The 16,277-nt window shown below is 38.4% G+C and overlaps 1 protein-coding gene across 4 annotated transcripts in view; it reads right to left on the reverse strand.

The window, feature by feature from the left end:
* The window catches only part of SLC6A15 (solute carrier family 6 member 15), a 43,385-nt gene extending 31,617 nt beyond the window's left edge, over nucleotides 1-11,768 (reverse strand). The window contains exon 1 of one of the 4 annotated variants that reach the window (XM_081822162.1): nucleotides 11,523-11,768. The gene's annotated coding sequence lies outside the window, so the exon portion shown is untranslated. Of the gene's footprint in view, nucleotides 1-10,812; nucleotides 11,078-11,484 lie in introns of those variants that run through there. The other 3 variants (XM_006727014.2, XM_081822161.1, XM_031019508.2) reach the window with 3 other exon arrangements.
* Nucleotides 11,769-16,277: the final 4,509 nt, after the last annotated feature.

Consider the following 16,277-nt stretch of genomic DNA (forward strand, 5'->3'; position numbering starts at 1 on the left):
TTAGACCAGTCTTTCATTGTGAGATAAACGTCACTGGTCAAGACGTATTACCTTTTTAATATATTACTAGAATCAATTTGCTAATATTTTGATAAGGATTTTTTCTTATATTTCACTTCTCTGGTTTTGGTGGACTCATAAATAGAATTTTAAAATGGTCTCTCATTTATTTTCTGATAAAATATATGTAGAATTAGTTTTAATTCTTCCTTAAATGTTTGGCAGCACTCACTAATAAAGCCATCTGGGCCTGGAGTTTTCTTTCAGAGAATATGTTTAATTAAAAATTCAATTTATTAAAAAAATTCAATTTGTTTCATTGATATATAGCTACTGAGATTTTCTTTTTTAAATTTTTTTAAATTTTTAAATTTTTAAAATTTTTTTATTAACATATAATGTATTCTTTGTTTCAGGGGTACAGGTCTGTGATTCATCAGTCTTACACAATTCACAGAGCTCACCATAGTTCATACCCTCCCCAATGTCCAATACCCAGCCACCCCATCGCTACTGAGATTTTGTTCTTCTTGTGTTAGTTTTGGTAAGTTGTGTTTTTCAAGGAATTTGTCCATTTCATTTAAATTGTCAAATTTGTTTGTAGAAGGTGACTCATAATATTCTGTTGGTTCCTTTTTATTAGTTGTAGGATTTGTAGTTATATCACATTTTTTATTCCTGATATTGACAATAGGTGTTTTCTCTGCTTTTGTCTTTGTCTTGTTAATATTTTCACTATATAATTAACTCAAAATATTATGCAATTCTTTCTTACTCTATCTTTCAAGACTGTTTAGCTCTTAAACTATTGTTACAACCTCTTTTGAAAGTGTATTAAATTCTAATTAACATTTCCAGTGAAAATATGCGAAGACGTAAAATAACAGGCAGGCACTTGCGTCTTAGAGACATGCCTGTGCTGGCTAATTACCGGCACTTGCCAAAAGTTTAATATTCTATAATAAAGAACAAGAACAGCAAATTACCTCCCTGACTTGGACAATTACAAATTTTACCGAATAAAATTTTCTTTAAATATCAACTAATTATGAATAGTAAATCTGAACTTTATTGTGGATTCAAATGAAATATATTTTTCTAATTCTAATATATAGGGTAAAAAGTAAAGGCTATCTGAATAAAAACAAAATGGTAAACTATATTGCAACACCCAAGAACAAATGACACATCTTGAGAAGTTTATAGTTATGGAATAATTGCAAGAGGAAAGAGATAAGGGATTCTATAATGTACTGAAATAATGATCTTGACAAAGAATACAAAAAATTTCAACAATATAGAGTTCAACCTAAACATTTCTTTTCCAAATTATACCCCCTTTACATAAAATGTGTTCATTGAGTGAAAAAGTAACAAAAAACACAGAGCCAAACAAAAGGAGAGAAACATTTTTTTACAAATGACAATACATAGTCACAACTTACACTTTTTTTTTTTAAGATTTTATTTATTTATTTGAGAGAGAGAGAAAGCATGAGGTGGGGAGGGTCAGAGGGAGAAGCAGACTCCTCGCCGAGCAAGGAGCCCGATGCGGGACTCGATCCCGGGACTCCAGGATCATGACCTGAGCCGAAGGCAGTCGCTTAACCAACTGAGCCACCCAGGCACCCACAACTTACACTTTTATATATTTTGCCCAAAAAGGTGGACTATAACATACCTATGAGGATGGCTAAAATCAAAAGCAAATTTAAAAAAGTAAAGACACCAAAAGTTGGTGAGGATGCAAAGAAACTAGATCAATCATATATTGCTGATAGAAATATAAAATAGTACAGCCACTCTAAAAAATAAAAAAAAAATAGCTGGAATTTCCTTTCAGCACTAATAATAGAGTTACCACACTGACCACCAATTTGCACGCTTAGACATATAGCTCAGAGAAATAAAGGCTTATTTTCAAGCAGGAACTTGTACATAAATGTTCATATCAACTTTACTTATATAGCCCCAAACTGAATGTCCTTCAGTGGGTGAATGGTAAAACAAGTTGTAGTATATCCATATCATGCCAAATCAGCAAGAAAAAAGGAAAGAATTATTGATACATGCAATAACTTGGATGAAACTCAAGGAAATGATGCTGCATGGGGGAAAAAAGTCAATTTCAAAAGGATACATATTGCATAATTTCATTTATATAACATTTGTGAAATAACAAAATGATAGAGGTGAACCAACAGTGGCTGCTAGGAGTGAAGGTATGGACAGGCAGGTGGGTGTGCTATAAAGGACAAGGGAGTCTTTGAGATGGTAGTGTTTAGTAGTATCTTTTTTTTTTTAAAGATTTTATTTATTTGACAGAGAGAGACACAGCGAGAGAGGGAACACAAGCAGGGGGAGTGGGAGAGGGAGAAGCAGGCTTCTTGCCGAGCAGGGAGCCCGATGTGGGACTCGATCCCAGGACCTTGGGATCATGACCTGAGCCAAAGGCAGACGCTTGACGACTGAGCCACCCAGGTGCCCCTAGTAGTATCTTCATTATGGTTAAGGATTACATGAAGCTACACATTTGATAAAACTACAAAGAACTATACACATATACACACACATAGGCAGAGAAAATTCATAATCTGAAAAACTATGGATTATACCAATATCAATATGCTGGTTTTGATATTGTACTGTACATCTATACAATATCATAAAATGAGAGAGGCTAGGTGAAAGGTGCACAGGACCTCCCTTTGTACCTTCCTGTGGGCTTGCAATTATTTGAAAATTATAATTATAAAGCAATTTCCATAAATTGAAATGTATTTTTTGTTGACTTCTACGAATCAAGGACAGATTTTAAATCTTAATAAAGCATTTCACTAAGTCTTTTAAACATTTTAAAAACAGACAAAAATTCTTTCAAATACTTAAAATTTTGTTAATACACTGAGAACAACTCAGATTTAAACACTGTATTCATTTCCTAAGAATTCTGTAACAAATTACTTCAAATTTAGTGGCTTCAAGTAGCACAAATGAGTTCTTTCAAGGCTGTGGAACCCAGAGATCAAAATTATTTTTAATAAACCAAAATCAAGGTGTGGGCAGGTCTCTCCCTCAAGAGGACCCCGGGGACAGTCTGTTCCTTGCCTTCTCTAGCTTCTGGAGGCTGCCAGCATCCCTTCACTTAGAGCCACATCCCTCCCATCTCTACCTCCACACTCACCCTGCCTCCACCTCTTCTGTGGGTGTCTGATCTCCCTTTGACTCTTTCATATAAGGACATTGTGATGGCATATAGGGCTCATCTGGACATATCAGGATAATCTCTTCATCAGCGGATTATGTCTGCCAAGACTCTTTTTCCAAATAAGGTAACATTCACAAGTACCAAGAATTAGTAGGCAGACATATTTTAGGAGCTATTACTGGCTGACTATAGGCATATAATATTATATTACATTTAATTATATATTTGTATTATCATGTCAGGAAAAATGAATTTGGAGGCAATCAACATGTTTTATTCATTATCATCATAAACTATCAAGTATGACCTTTCTTAATTATTTCCTAGAATAGATTGTGTGCAAAAAGAAGGTTTATAATTCCTCCCAATGCTGTACATGTGTGCTCCTCCTCCCATTAGGAAGTGGAGTCTATTTCCTCTTTTCTTAATTCTGGGCCCTACTTGAGCTTGAATTTGAATTCTGGGAGTGTGTGAACTTGCTTTGACCAGTAGAAGGCAGAAGTGACACTGCAAGTTCCAAGGCTAGGCCTGAGGAAGCCTGGCAGTTTCTGCTTTCACTCTTTTGGAATTCAGACACTATATATAAAAGTCCATCTGCCCTGCTAGAAATCCCACATGGAAAGAGAGGGCGCGCCTCAGTGACTGAAGCCCTAGGCCCAGGAACAAAGGCACTGACATTCTAGTACCAGTCCAACTGCTAACACATACCAAATGGAACAGATGAGGTATCCAGCTGAGTCCAGCCAACACACAGAATAATAAGAAATAATAATTCATTATTGTTTTAAATCATTACAATACCAGAAAGGCAACAGAGGGTAAAGGGGCTCAATAAACCATTGTTTTGAACCTACTGAAAAAAAAAAAAAAAAAAAAACACAGTGGCAGGGAGTATTTGTTATGTAGCAAGAGATAACTGAAACATTTGCCAAGGGGGGGACAAATTGAATATTCATTAAATTTAACTGAAAGTATAAATATTTAACTCTACTGAAATTTAAACTATTGTCCAAGGAACTGTTCACAATGGGGCTTAGACCTGTGTAAAAATCGTGTGGTTTAGATTTTTAAATCCATGCAGTGATTTTCTTTTAACCATAAAGTAAATACTAACCTTGAGAGACACATTTAGTTATTCTTTTGTAAAGTTCCATGTGGTCAGTCTTATATTTAAGGCATTTGTATATCAGAAATGCAACAGGGATTATCACAGCAAAACTTACAGACATCAAAATGATCATAAGAGAATAACAGCAAAACACTCTACACACATAAATAAACAATTTAGATGAAATGGACAAATTCCTCAAAAAACACAAACTACCACAACTTACCCAATATCAAACAGATCATGTAATAACTCTATATCTGTTAAAGAACTTAAATGCACATTATTTAAAATTCTCACAAAAGCAATCTCTAGACCTAGCTGGTTTCACTAGGGAATCCTATTAAACATTTAAAGAAGAATTAACACCAACTCTGCACAATCTCTTCTAGACAATACAAGATAATGGAACACTGCACATTCATTTTATTAAGCTAGTATTACTCTGTTACTCTGAAGACAATACCAGGAAGAAAAACAATACAAAAAAAAACTATAAATCTATATCCCTTATGAATATGGACACAAAATTCCTCAACACAATATTAGCAAACAGACTCAGCAATATATAATAAGAATTATATACCATGACCAAATGGGCTTTATTCTAGGTATACAGGGCTGGTTCAGTATTCAAAATCAATAATGTAATATACCATAAAAGGCTAAAGAAAAAAGTCATATGACTATATTGATTGATACAGAAAAGGCATTTGACAAAATTCAGTATCCACCTGTAATTTAAAAATTGTAAAAAAAAAAAAAACCAACTAGGAATAAAAGGAAACTTTCTCAATTTGATAAAAATCACCTCCAAAAAACATACAGTTGGTATACTTACCAATGAAAGACTGAATGCTTTTGCCTTAAGATCAGAAACAAGAATGCCCACTCTCATACTTTTAAGAGAGTGGGCAGAGTACTGAAAGTTCTAGCTAGTGCAATAAGGAAAGAAAAGGAAATCTGAGGCATTTGGATTGGAAAGAAAGAAAGAGAATTTTCCATATTTGCAGACATTCTGGTTGTCTACGTTGAAAATCCCAAGAAATCTACAAAACATGGACAGTACTTTTATGCTGAAAACTACAAAGTGCTGATGAAAACAATAAAAAAAGATCTAAATACATAAGCAGACATAACTACCATGTTTATGGTTTGGGAAACTAACATAGTAAATACGTAAATTCTCCCTAAATTGATATACAAGTTTAATGCCAGAAAAAATTTATAGATAAAATTCCAGAAAAAATTTATAGATAAAATTATTTTAAAATTCATATAAAAAGGCAGAAAACTAAAATACCTTCAACAATTTAGAAAGGAAGAATGAAGTGAGAGGAATCATTCTACCTGATTTGAAGACTTATTTTATACCTACAGTAATGAAGATTGTGTTATCTTAGCAGAAGGGGGATAGACACATAGATCAATGAAACAGAAGAGAGTACTCATAAATAGACCCACAAAAATACACCCAACTGATTTTTGACAAAGCTGCAAACATAATTTCAATGGAGAAAGAATGACAGCCCTTTCAACAAATGGTTCTGGAATATGGATATCTCTAGGCAAAAATACAACCTCAACCTAAATTTCACACCTTATACAACGCTTAACTTAAACTGGATCATGGACTTACAGGTAAAACATAAACTATAAAACTTTCAAAAATAAATCATTGGACCTCCTCATTAGTATAGTGGTTAGTATCCCTGCCTGTCAAAAATAAATCATTGGAGAAAATCTTTGAGATCTAGAGCAAAGCAAAGAATTCTTAGATACGACACCAAAAGCAAAATTTAGTAAACTGAACTTCAACATTAAAAACTTTTGCTTTGTGAAAGAACCTATTTAGAGGATGAAAGAATAAGCTAAAGACTGGAAGAAAAATATTTGCAGACCACATATCTGGGGAAGGGCAGGTATTTAGGATCTATAAAAATTCATAAAACTCAACAATTAAAAATAATTTTAAAATGGGTAAAAAATATACAGAGACATTTCACTGAATATGATATCTGGATTGCAAATGAGCACATGAAATGAGGTTCAACATTATTAGCCATTAAGGAAAAGCTAATTAAACTACAATGAGATGTCACTGCATACCTCTCAAAATGGCTAAAATATAATGACAACAAAATTCTGGCAAGGATACAGAGAAACTCATCATTCATACATTGCTGGTGAGAATGCAAAATGGTACAGTGCTCTGGAAAACTAAACATGCAACTACCATATAATCCAGCAATTACACTCCTGGGCATTTATCCTGGAGAAATGAGAATTTATGTTCCATAAAACCTGTAAATGAGTATCCATAGCAGCTTTATTCATAAAAACCCTAAACTGGAAACGACCCAGATGTCATTCAATGGGTGAATAGTTAAACTTTGGTAAATCCATACCATGGAGTACTACTCAAAAATAAAAATAAGCTACTGATACACACTACAGCTTAGATGAATTTATAGACAATTACACTGAGTGGAAAAAGCCAATTACAAAATATTGCATACTATATGATTCCATTTCGATAACATTCTTGAAATGCAAAATAAATACGAAGAGCAGAGTGATGTGGTTGTGATTATAAAGGGCAACACAAGAATCCTTACAGTGATGGAACTGTTCTGTTACTTGACTTCATCAATGTCAATACTCTGATAATGAAGCTGTAATACAGTTTTGCAAGATGTTACATTTTCAGGAAACTGCGTGACAAGCACACAAAAGCTCTCTGTATTATTTCTTAACAACTACATGTGAATCTATAGCCATCTCAAAATAAAATTTCTTTAAGGCCCCAGTCAACTCACTAAAATTGTTTTTGTATTTTTATGCTGATAATACTGGATAAATTTAGTGAATCCACTAAATCCCATCTGCTGCTCTAATATAATTTTATTACTAAGAATGTTGAAAGCAAAACCTCTCTTGTAAATTCAGAAACTATGAAAATCATGGAGCCAAAATACCCATTGACTTTTATACCTTACTCATTCTATAGTATCTGATGCCTGGATACTGTTCTCCCACGGGTATTTGCTATTGCCTTCACTTTAGAATATATTTTAATGCATACTTTGAATAAATAGTATAGTAATATAGTATTAAAGGGCATAGAGCAAAAAGTATCTTCCCATTCTGTCCCTCAGCGTATCAGTCCCATCCCTACTTCCCTGTAAGTCACCAAAGTCCTCCACAGGTATTGGTGTATATATATTCAAGCTGATATGTGTTTTCGCCCCACCCACCCAACCTGTTTCTTCTTACACAACAGTCACTATATGCATAACTCTGCATCTTGGTTTTTCATTTAAAAAGCCTTCAAAAGCTTTTGCTCTCAATACAATTGTTTGGTTTTTGTTTATTTGTTTGTTCTGTTTTGTCTTTTTTTTTTTTTTAAAGATTTTATTTATTTATTTGAGACAGAGAGAATGAGAGACAGAGAGCATGAGAGGGAGGAGGGTCAGAGGGAGAAGCAGACTCCCCGCCGAGCAGGGAGCCCGATGCGGGACTTGATCCCGGGACTCCAGGATCATGACCTGAGCCAAAGGCAGTCGCCCAACCAACTGAGCCACCCAGGCGCCCCTGTTTTGTCTTAATTGTATGATAGACCATGGTATGAGTATATATTTAGGTCATTTCTGATAATCTGCCTCAATGTTCAAGCAACTGACTCTGTATATCTGGCATTTGCATATATGTAGAATAAATTCCTAGAAGTGGACCTACTTGATCAAAGGTTATGTGCTTCTACAATTTTGGTAAATACTGCCAAGTGGCCCTTTATAAAAGTTGTCTCAACTTGAACTACCAGCCATATATGAGAGGTGCCTGTTTCCCTCTGCCCTCTTCAATACAGTGAGTAATTTTTGATCTTTGGCAATCTGATAGGTGAAAAAGCTCCCAGTGTAAGCATTTCATTCAAAGATAACAATCAACGAATCTTATGTGAAAGGATACGTTAGTGCAATAATCAAAAGGAAATAAAGTGAACTTCAAGACTGAAAACAGTCTTCTATATCAAGTGATACTGAGCATTTAAAACTATCCTGTAGCCCAATGTCTGGGGCTTGTTATTCACAGAGAAATATGAGAAAATCATTATTGGTCAAAGTAAATATTGAATCAGAAAAATCCATAAAAAATTTACTAAATACATTCAGAACAGTAGTTAGGACTTATTTTAAATTATAAGGGAAATTGGATATAAATATAAAGATTCTTCCTACCATGTAACTTTAAATGTTTTCATGCATCAGACTATGCCCATGGAATTTTGTTCAGAAACTATTTTAATATTACTCTGCATAGGGGCGCCTGGGTGGCTCAGTAGGTTAAGCATCTGCCTTTGGCTCAGGTCATGATCTCAGGGTCCTGGGATCCAGTCCCTGCTCAGCAGGGAGCCTGCTCTTCCCTCTTCCCGCCCTCCACTCATTCTCTCTCTCTAATAAATAAAATCTTAAAAAAATATTACTCTGCATAGACTATATTAATATATCCAATCATGCCTATGTATGTAATAATAGTCACACATTACCCAAAAGAAGTTGAGAAGTAAATTGAGAAGTAAAAGTTTTCAGAGTTTTTGATAATAAGCAAGGTCTCTTTTAGGTCTATCAATCTAAGTCAATGATTTTTTTTTACTACCTGGGTAATAACCCCAGAGTTCAACAGAATGCAACTTTCTTACCTATTCATACACAAGTTTTATTTTATGACAGGACAGCATATTTTCTAACATGCACTCAGCAAAATTTGAACTCTGATCATTGAGTAAATTAATGATTATAAACATAGAGTTTAGGTTTTAGTAATTATTCTAACTTATTTTACGTATTAACTTAATAATTGACAAGTAAGGCATTTCATTTGATTATTGGTATCTCAAATGGCTATTAGCCAATTAAATTCTTCTACTATTTGCTATGGCTTGAATGTTTGTGTCCTCCACTCCAAATTCATATGTTGAAATTCTAACCCCAAGATGATGGTATTAGGAGATGGGGCCTTTTGGGTAATAAAAGTAACCGAGAAAGCTAACTAGCCCCTTCCAACATGTGAGGATACAGTGAAAGGCACCATCTAAGAAGCAGGAAGCAGGCTCTCACCAGACACCAAATCTGCTGGTGTCTTGAATTTCTCAGCCTCCAGAACCATGAGAAATAAATTTCTGTTGATTATAAAGCACCCAATTTATGGTATTTTGCTACAGCAGCCTGAACAGACCAAAACAGTGTTTCTTATTTACGTTATCATTTGGATGACAGAACACTCATTTTCTAGAAACATGTATAAATATCTTTCTTAAGCCTTTAAAATATTATATCTTGAGTTAACATATATTGGGAGTGTAAAGTAATTCTTGAATCAAGAATACCGCAATGCAATCAGAAAAAAGAAAACCTGTCAACAAACAGGAAGAAATTATCTTCCTTTCAAAATAGTGTTAATTCCTGTCTTCCTGAAAAAAAGAACACCTTAAATGTTTCGCTTGGAGGAAAATGATCAATGAATTCTGTAATATATTTTACTCCAATAAATCAACATGGATCATTGATCATGTGGATACAGAGGGTACGCACACAAAAATAAAATATATGATTCTGATGATCGAATACTCCGAATTTAATGAGATAAAAACTCTTCGAGGGCAATTCAGTCCATCATCAAGTACTTATTAAGTACCTACTACACAAGTCAAACCTAGGCGCCAAAGACGCAAGTAGGTCGGTTATCTCAGCACCGTTCTTGCGGAAATGAGGCTGGGTGGGGTAAGAAGCTCTATCAGGTTGCTTCGTCAGAGAATACTTCCTAAAGCAAACACGTAGTTCCCGGTATCCCGGGAAAGCAACCAGCCAATGACAGGTATAAAACAGCTTTAAAAACTGGGTGATGAGGCGCTTAAACGCAGTACATAAAACAAACACTTCAGTCCTCCCGTGTTTCTGGGTAGTGAACCATACAAATGGTGCAGACTAAGTAAGGCTGCGTCCACCTTTAAGACCTGGAAGGGCCCGGCCAGACTGGGAGAAACGGACGCAGCCTCATTTGCATAAGCACCCAAACACTGCTGACGTCACCGCGCCTGAGTGCGGACCCCGCCCCGTCTTACTCCAGCCTTTCCCTTGGAAGGAAGAAGATGGAAAGAGAGAAGAGAGCGAGACACTAAGCGCGAGCCTGGGGGCTTCCCTCTCCAACGCGCGGCCAACGCCGCTCCTTGTCTTAACGGAAAAGAATTCCCGCTCCCGCGGCCTCTGCGACTGGGTGGGTCACACCTGTCCCCGGGATGTCTCGGCCGGGCGTTTCGATTCGCTCATGTTTATAAGGCTGGTTTGCCTGCGTGTTATGATTTGAAAACCTGTCCCTATATTCAAAATCGTTCTCTGCCCAGGCCACTCACAGACAAGCCAAGTAAATGGTGTAGAAACGGTCTGGCTTTCCAATTCCTCCCATCCTCTCCTTAAAATCCCCAGCATCACCATCTCACCGGCACACTCTCAAATTCCTGGATGCGCAGAAACACACAGGTTGTGCTTTCTCCAGTAGCCACGTGCCTTGTGCGCGGAAAGGCCCACTTACGGACCTTTTATCGCAGGATTCCTCGGGCAAAAGGGAACGAGGGTCACGTGAAAACACAGAGCCTCCGGTAGTCGCCCTCAGCAGTGGCAAAAGCGACGAGAAGCGAATGAGGAATGAGACTGGCTCCTCTCCCCGCCCTACCGCCCACCCGCGCGGGGATCTGCTTCCAACTCACCCAGAACCTCGGAAGCGCCTCGCTTCGTCCGGACCCTACCAACTTTCCTCTCGGACTTGCCCCAGTCGGACCCCACCCGCCCCGCCAGCCCTGACTTGACTTGGAAACGACTAGTCTCTCGGGGATGCTGTAGGCGAGTTCCACGACGAGAAGGAAGGATGGCGGCACGTTTCGCCCCATGTGCTTCCCCCCCTACTCGTCACCCCCCACCCCCCTTGTGCACAGGTGCAGGACCCTGCCTGGAGGGTCGCCCGCTCAGCCCAAGTTCACCCTCAAAAGCTTTGGAGCTGCCCCCCTCCCCTCATCCCAGGACCCAGCCTGAGTCCTTCCCGGGATCCATCCACCAAGTCCGCTCGCGTCCCCGTCCGCCGGCTCCAGGGTGGCTAACGGTGAGCCCCGCCCTACCTAAAACCGTGCCCTTAGCAGTAGGAGCGTGTCATTACCGTTCGCGTGTCTCCACCGGGCACCTTTTGGGTCTTCCAGGTCCCGACAGTAGCAGCAGCGGCTAAAGCGTCGGGCCCAGGTGGCTGCGACGGAGGCCGCGGAGGAGCTGTCGAGAGAGAAGCAGCAGCTTGCCAAGGGCGGGCCCTGGGGCTGGGCTGAGGGGGTCGCTGCCCTGCGGGCTGGCTGCGAGGCACTCCTGAGCGCCTGTGTGTCGGCCAGGGAAAGAGCACGAGATGCAAGCGCGCGGGTGCGTGCGCGCGGGTGTGTGTGAGGGTGTGAGTGAGGGTGTGACGGAGGCGCCCACGTGCCCGGCCCGCCCGCGCTGCGGTCGCCGACCCGCTGCCGCGGAGAGGGGGAGGCTGCGGGCGCCGCGGGGGAAGGGAGCCTGGTCGCCAGGCTGGGCGCCGCACCTCCCCGCCCCACCGCTCCTTGACGCAGAGGCCGCTGCGGCTGCCCAGCCGCGTCCTCCCTGCGCTCAGGATGGGCCAGCCGGGGCGGCACGGACCGGGCAAGTCCGCTCCGAAGCAAAACCAAACGGCTACCCCTGACATGCCAGCCTCCTTTAACCCACCCAACGCAGAGGACGAGCACCAGTTGTCCGCCCGCGCCTTTGTCTCAGCGAGGATAACAATAGAAATGGTCCTGCCTCGCACCCTCTAATATTCTCCGAGAGTCCGTGACGGGACAAGAAGTGGGTGGGTTTCCCTACCTGTCTCTCAAGCCGGCCATTTACATCTCTTGCAAAAGAAAAGCCATCTGGGCATTTGCTTCTCCACCAAACGTTGGCCTGACAGCGCTCAGGGATTCCGGCCAGGTTAGGAAAGGCTGCTTTAGGGAGCTGGTCCTCACCCTATGTTGGTCCCTTAGCATTGGACTCTTCCCCGAGGGGTCTCAGTACAACATGAATTCTTGAGGCAATCAAGACATACACATAATTAAGCCACGTGGAGAACCCCTAACATCTACCTCACGGAACACAAATCTAAGCCTTCCTTTGAAAATGGCTGAATCTTCCCCTGAACAGGGCATATGCTCTAGAGATTAAATTTTATGTCCTTGAAACTTTAAGTCCTTTCAAAATTTGAAAGAAATGCAAAATAAGCCTAAAACAAATTATAGCAGAAAGGTTCAGTGACTTGATGAAGGACATTTTTCACTTCCAGACGATTAATGTTACCATTAAAAAATACCTTTGTGCGCTTTTAGGCCTTCCAACAATCCCTCAGATTTTGACGGGTTGTATCCAATTAAGATTGAATTAAATAACAAGGCCATTGCAGACAGGTTTTTCATGCAGTGAAAAATCTCCTGGAAAGAAATCACAAGACCTGAATTTCAGGTCAGAACATTGCAATTAATCCTTAGCTTTTAACACAGCCAAGAGAGTTTTTCTCAGTCTCTTCCAATCTCACCTTTAAAATATTTTTTTAATTAAATTAGATTTGATTCCCTGGATGCCCCTTCCCTGGCATGAGTAAATAAATACTCTGACAGATGTCCCACGGGAAAAAAAAATAAAAAACAGTTCCAAAAAACCTCTTACAGAACATCGTGTATAATTTGTTTTTTACTTCCTATATTGGTGACAGGCAAATATTTATGTTATATATATCATTTTTATGTACTGAAATTGATATACAGTAGAAATAATACCAATAACAACTGAGAAGAATTTAAGAAAATAAGTAATGCTATGTCTTCCATAACCAGGATTAGGCTTATCTGTGGGAAACAAAGTTTTCTGTATGCTTACAAGAATGGTTTATAGCAGTACACAGAAGGCCTACTTGCCTACGAGTATTCCCTCCTCACACTTGTTCACTGACATTTGACACCTACCTCAAATACATATGCAAAGCTACAAGTCAAAAAATATTTGTGGAGTGATACCCTCAAGAATGACTAATACTAATTCATGTCTTGAAGCCAATGAGAAGAAGAAACAAGAGAAAGCACATAGAGAGTTCAATAACAAAATGGAGATTTTAACCCAGATTTGGCTCGCTTCAGAGTTCATGTTTTTTAATGCTATCTTGTAAACCTTTAGTGAATGCATAAATTTTAACAGGAGGAAAATATAGAATTAACACAAGGACTAGTCACCTTTGAAAATAAAAAGTGGAGGGGCGCCTGGGTGACTCAGTTGGTTGGGCGTCTGCCTTCGGGTCAGGTCATGATCTCAGGGTCCTGCGATCAAGCCCCATGTCGGGCTCCCTGCTCAGTGGGGAGCCTGCTTCTCCCTCTCCTCCCTGCTCGTGCTCTCTCTCTCTCAAATAAATAAATAAAATCTTTTAAAAAAAAAAAAGAAAAGAAGAAGTGGAGAGGGGTGGGGGGTGGTGGAAAGATCCCAAAAGGAGAACCTAGAAACCTAGGGAGGTAAAAAGTATCTATTTTTAATTTTAACAATAAAGACCCTTCAGTGATCTAATGTCCAATCGCTAATATATTTTAGCTAACAGTTATTGGGTGTTTTCATTGTCACATGGGGGGAAATGATCACATGGTGTTGGTGTGGCAGAAGGGAAAGAGTAAGAGTTAGATTTCAACCTACAAGTAAAGGGAGGCTAGTCTTTTTGGCCACACTGTAGTTAATATTAGCAAGTATTGATTCAAAGTTAGGAATGTGCCCTGGCAATGTGCAGAGTAATTTAAATGCCTTATTTTTCCTAATTATTACACTAACTCTATGCAAGAGGTATAATTATTAGCCACACATTGCAGAAGAAAAAGATGAGACTGTGGTTGTCCATGTTTATAGTCAGAAGGCATCTATTAGATACTGTAAATAAATACCTGCCCCTATCTAAATCACTTTCTGAATTTAATACCTACTTTTAAGCACCAAATCCCTCAAAATGATAACATTATGCAAAAACTCCCAAAGGTATAGCACCAGAGTTCAGAAAAACAATGCAAAGATATGCCAAAAAAAGATTTAAAAATCACAGTACTAAAGGAAAATATTTAAATCAATTCACACCATGATATTATAATTCTATTTGTTATACATGTAGTATATTGTGGAAAATCTTTTTTTCTGATAAAAATTTTATTATATTACTCTCCATACTATAGTTTATTTGATATACAGTTTTGAAATTTTTATGACACCAAAGTCTGCAGAACCCCAAAATACCTAGTGAATATCCTATTCATCCTACGTCTTCTTGACTGGTCAAGGGCTGAGAGGTAGAAGCAAGGCAAGTAACTATATTCTTTGATCTCTCTATAGGTAGAGGATGGGTTAACTGAATTGACAAATGTCAAAGCGATCAAATCAATTGGTATGGTTTAAAACTCACAGTGTTGTTTCCAGAATTTCAACTATCATTTGAGGAAAACAGAACAAATTCAAGGTTCTTTTTCTTTTGATTTTCATGAAAATAAATGCTTACAGGTTTTCTCTGACATCTGGTAACTCTTTATTCATCTTCTTTTATTCTTCTCTTTCTAAATGTTAATGGCTTTGGGGCTCTGTCCTTGGTCCTTAGGTCTTTTTTTTTTTTTTTTTTCCCTCTCCATACTCTCCTTAGGTGATTTCATTCTATGTTTTCTTTCATGTGTGATTTAAATAATGGTGATGTTAAAAATATTTAATTTACTGCAACTAATAACTATAATTGTACTGACCAAAGGAAATTGAGCATAGAGAGGACCAACATCCCAGGAAGGGAGCCAGGGTGACTAAAGTAGCAGAAAGGAGGAACTTGGGGGACAAAGGCACAGCTATTTTTTCAGCAGTATGAAAATATTCAATATTCCTTCCACTGGTACAGCTAAACAATGTGTGATAACTGAAAACCTTTCTTCATTTTATTTTTTTTAAAGATTTTATTTATTTGAGAGAGAGAGAATGTGAGAGACAGAGAGAGCATGACAGGGGGTGGGTCAGCAGGAGAAGCAGACTCCCCACTGAGCAGGGAGCCCAATGTGGGACTCAATCCTGGGACTCCAGGATCATGACCTGAGCCCAAGGCAGTTGCTCAACCAACTGAGCCACCCAGGCGCCCCCCGTTCTTCATTTTAAAATGTGTCTTTGGCATATGTTATTTCTGATTTAAAGAAATTTCATTACTAATTTATTGAGTTTTTAAATTATGAACTATTTCATTCAACAAATATTTATTGGGTACTTATTGTATAGCAAGCACAGTCCTAAGTGCTTGAAATATATCAGTAAGCAAAATAGACAAATATCCCTACCCTCATAGAATTTATAATCTAGTGGGGTGGGGCAAAGGAAGGCATAAAATTTACAGTAAACATAATAAGTAAATCATATAATATGTTTAAAAGAGCTAAGTGCTATAAAATAAAAAAAGATAAAGTAGGCTAAGGGGGGTTGGAAGATTCAGGGGAAGGAGGGTGCACTTCAATTTTAAATTGAGTTGTCAGGATAAGCCTCTGAGATTTTATTGGAACAATGACTCGAAGGACTTGTAGAAGTTAGCCTTGCAGATGTTGCAGGCAGAAAAGTCAGTGAAAAGACCCTAACAGGAGTTTACAGGGCATGTCTGAGGAACAGAGAGAGACCCAGATATAGCAAATTCTTACCTTACGCTCTAAAGGCAAGCTTACGGTTTTTAAACTTTAATTTCTTTTATGATATTTATATTCATCATTTTTATGGTGTTCACACATGCTTTTATTCCTGGAATAAATCCCACTTGACTATGATGTACTATTACTTTTTATTTAAATTGATGAGTCCAACTTTTCATATTTTATTTAGAGTTTTTCATCTATATACAAAA

Source organism: Leptonychotes weddellii, chromosome 5 (assembly GCF_054177405.1).
Source record: "Leptonychotes weddellii isolate Sample4059 chromosome 5, ASM5417740v2, whole genome shotgun sequence".
Classification (NCBI taxonomy): Eukaryota; Metazoa; Chordata; class Mammalia; order Carnivora; family Phocidae; genus Leptonychotes; species Leptonychotes weddellii.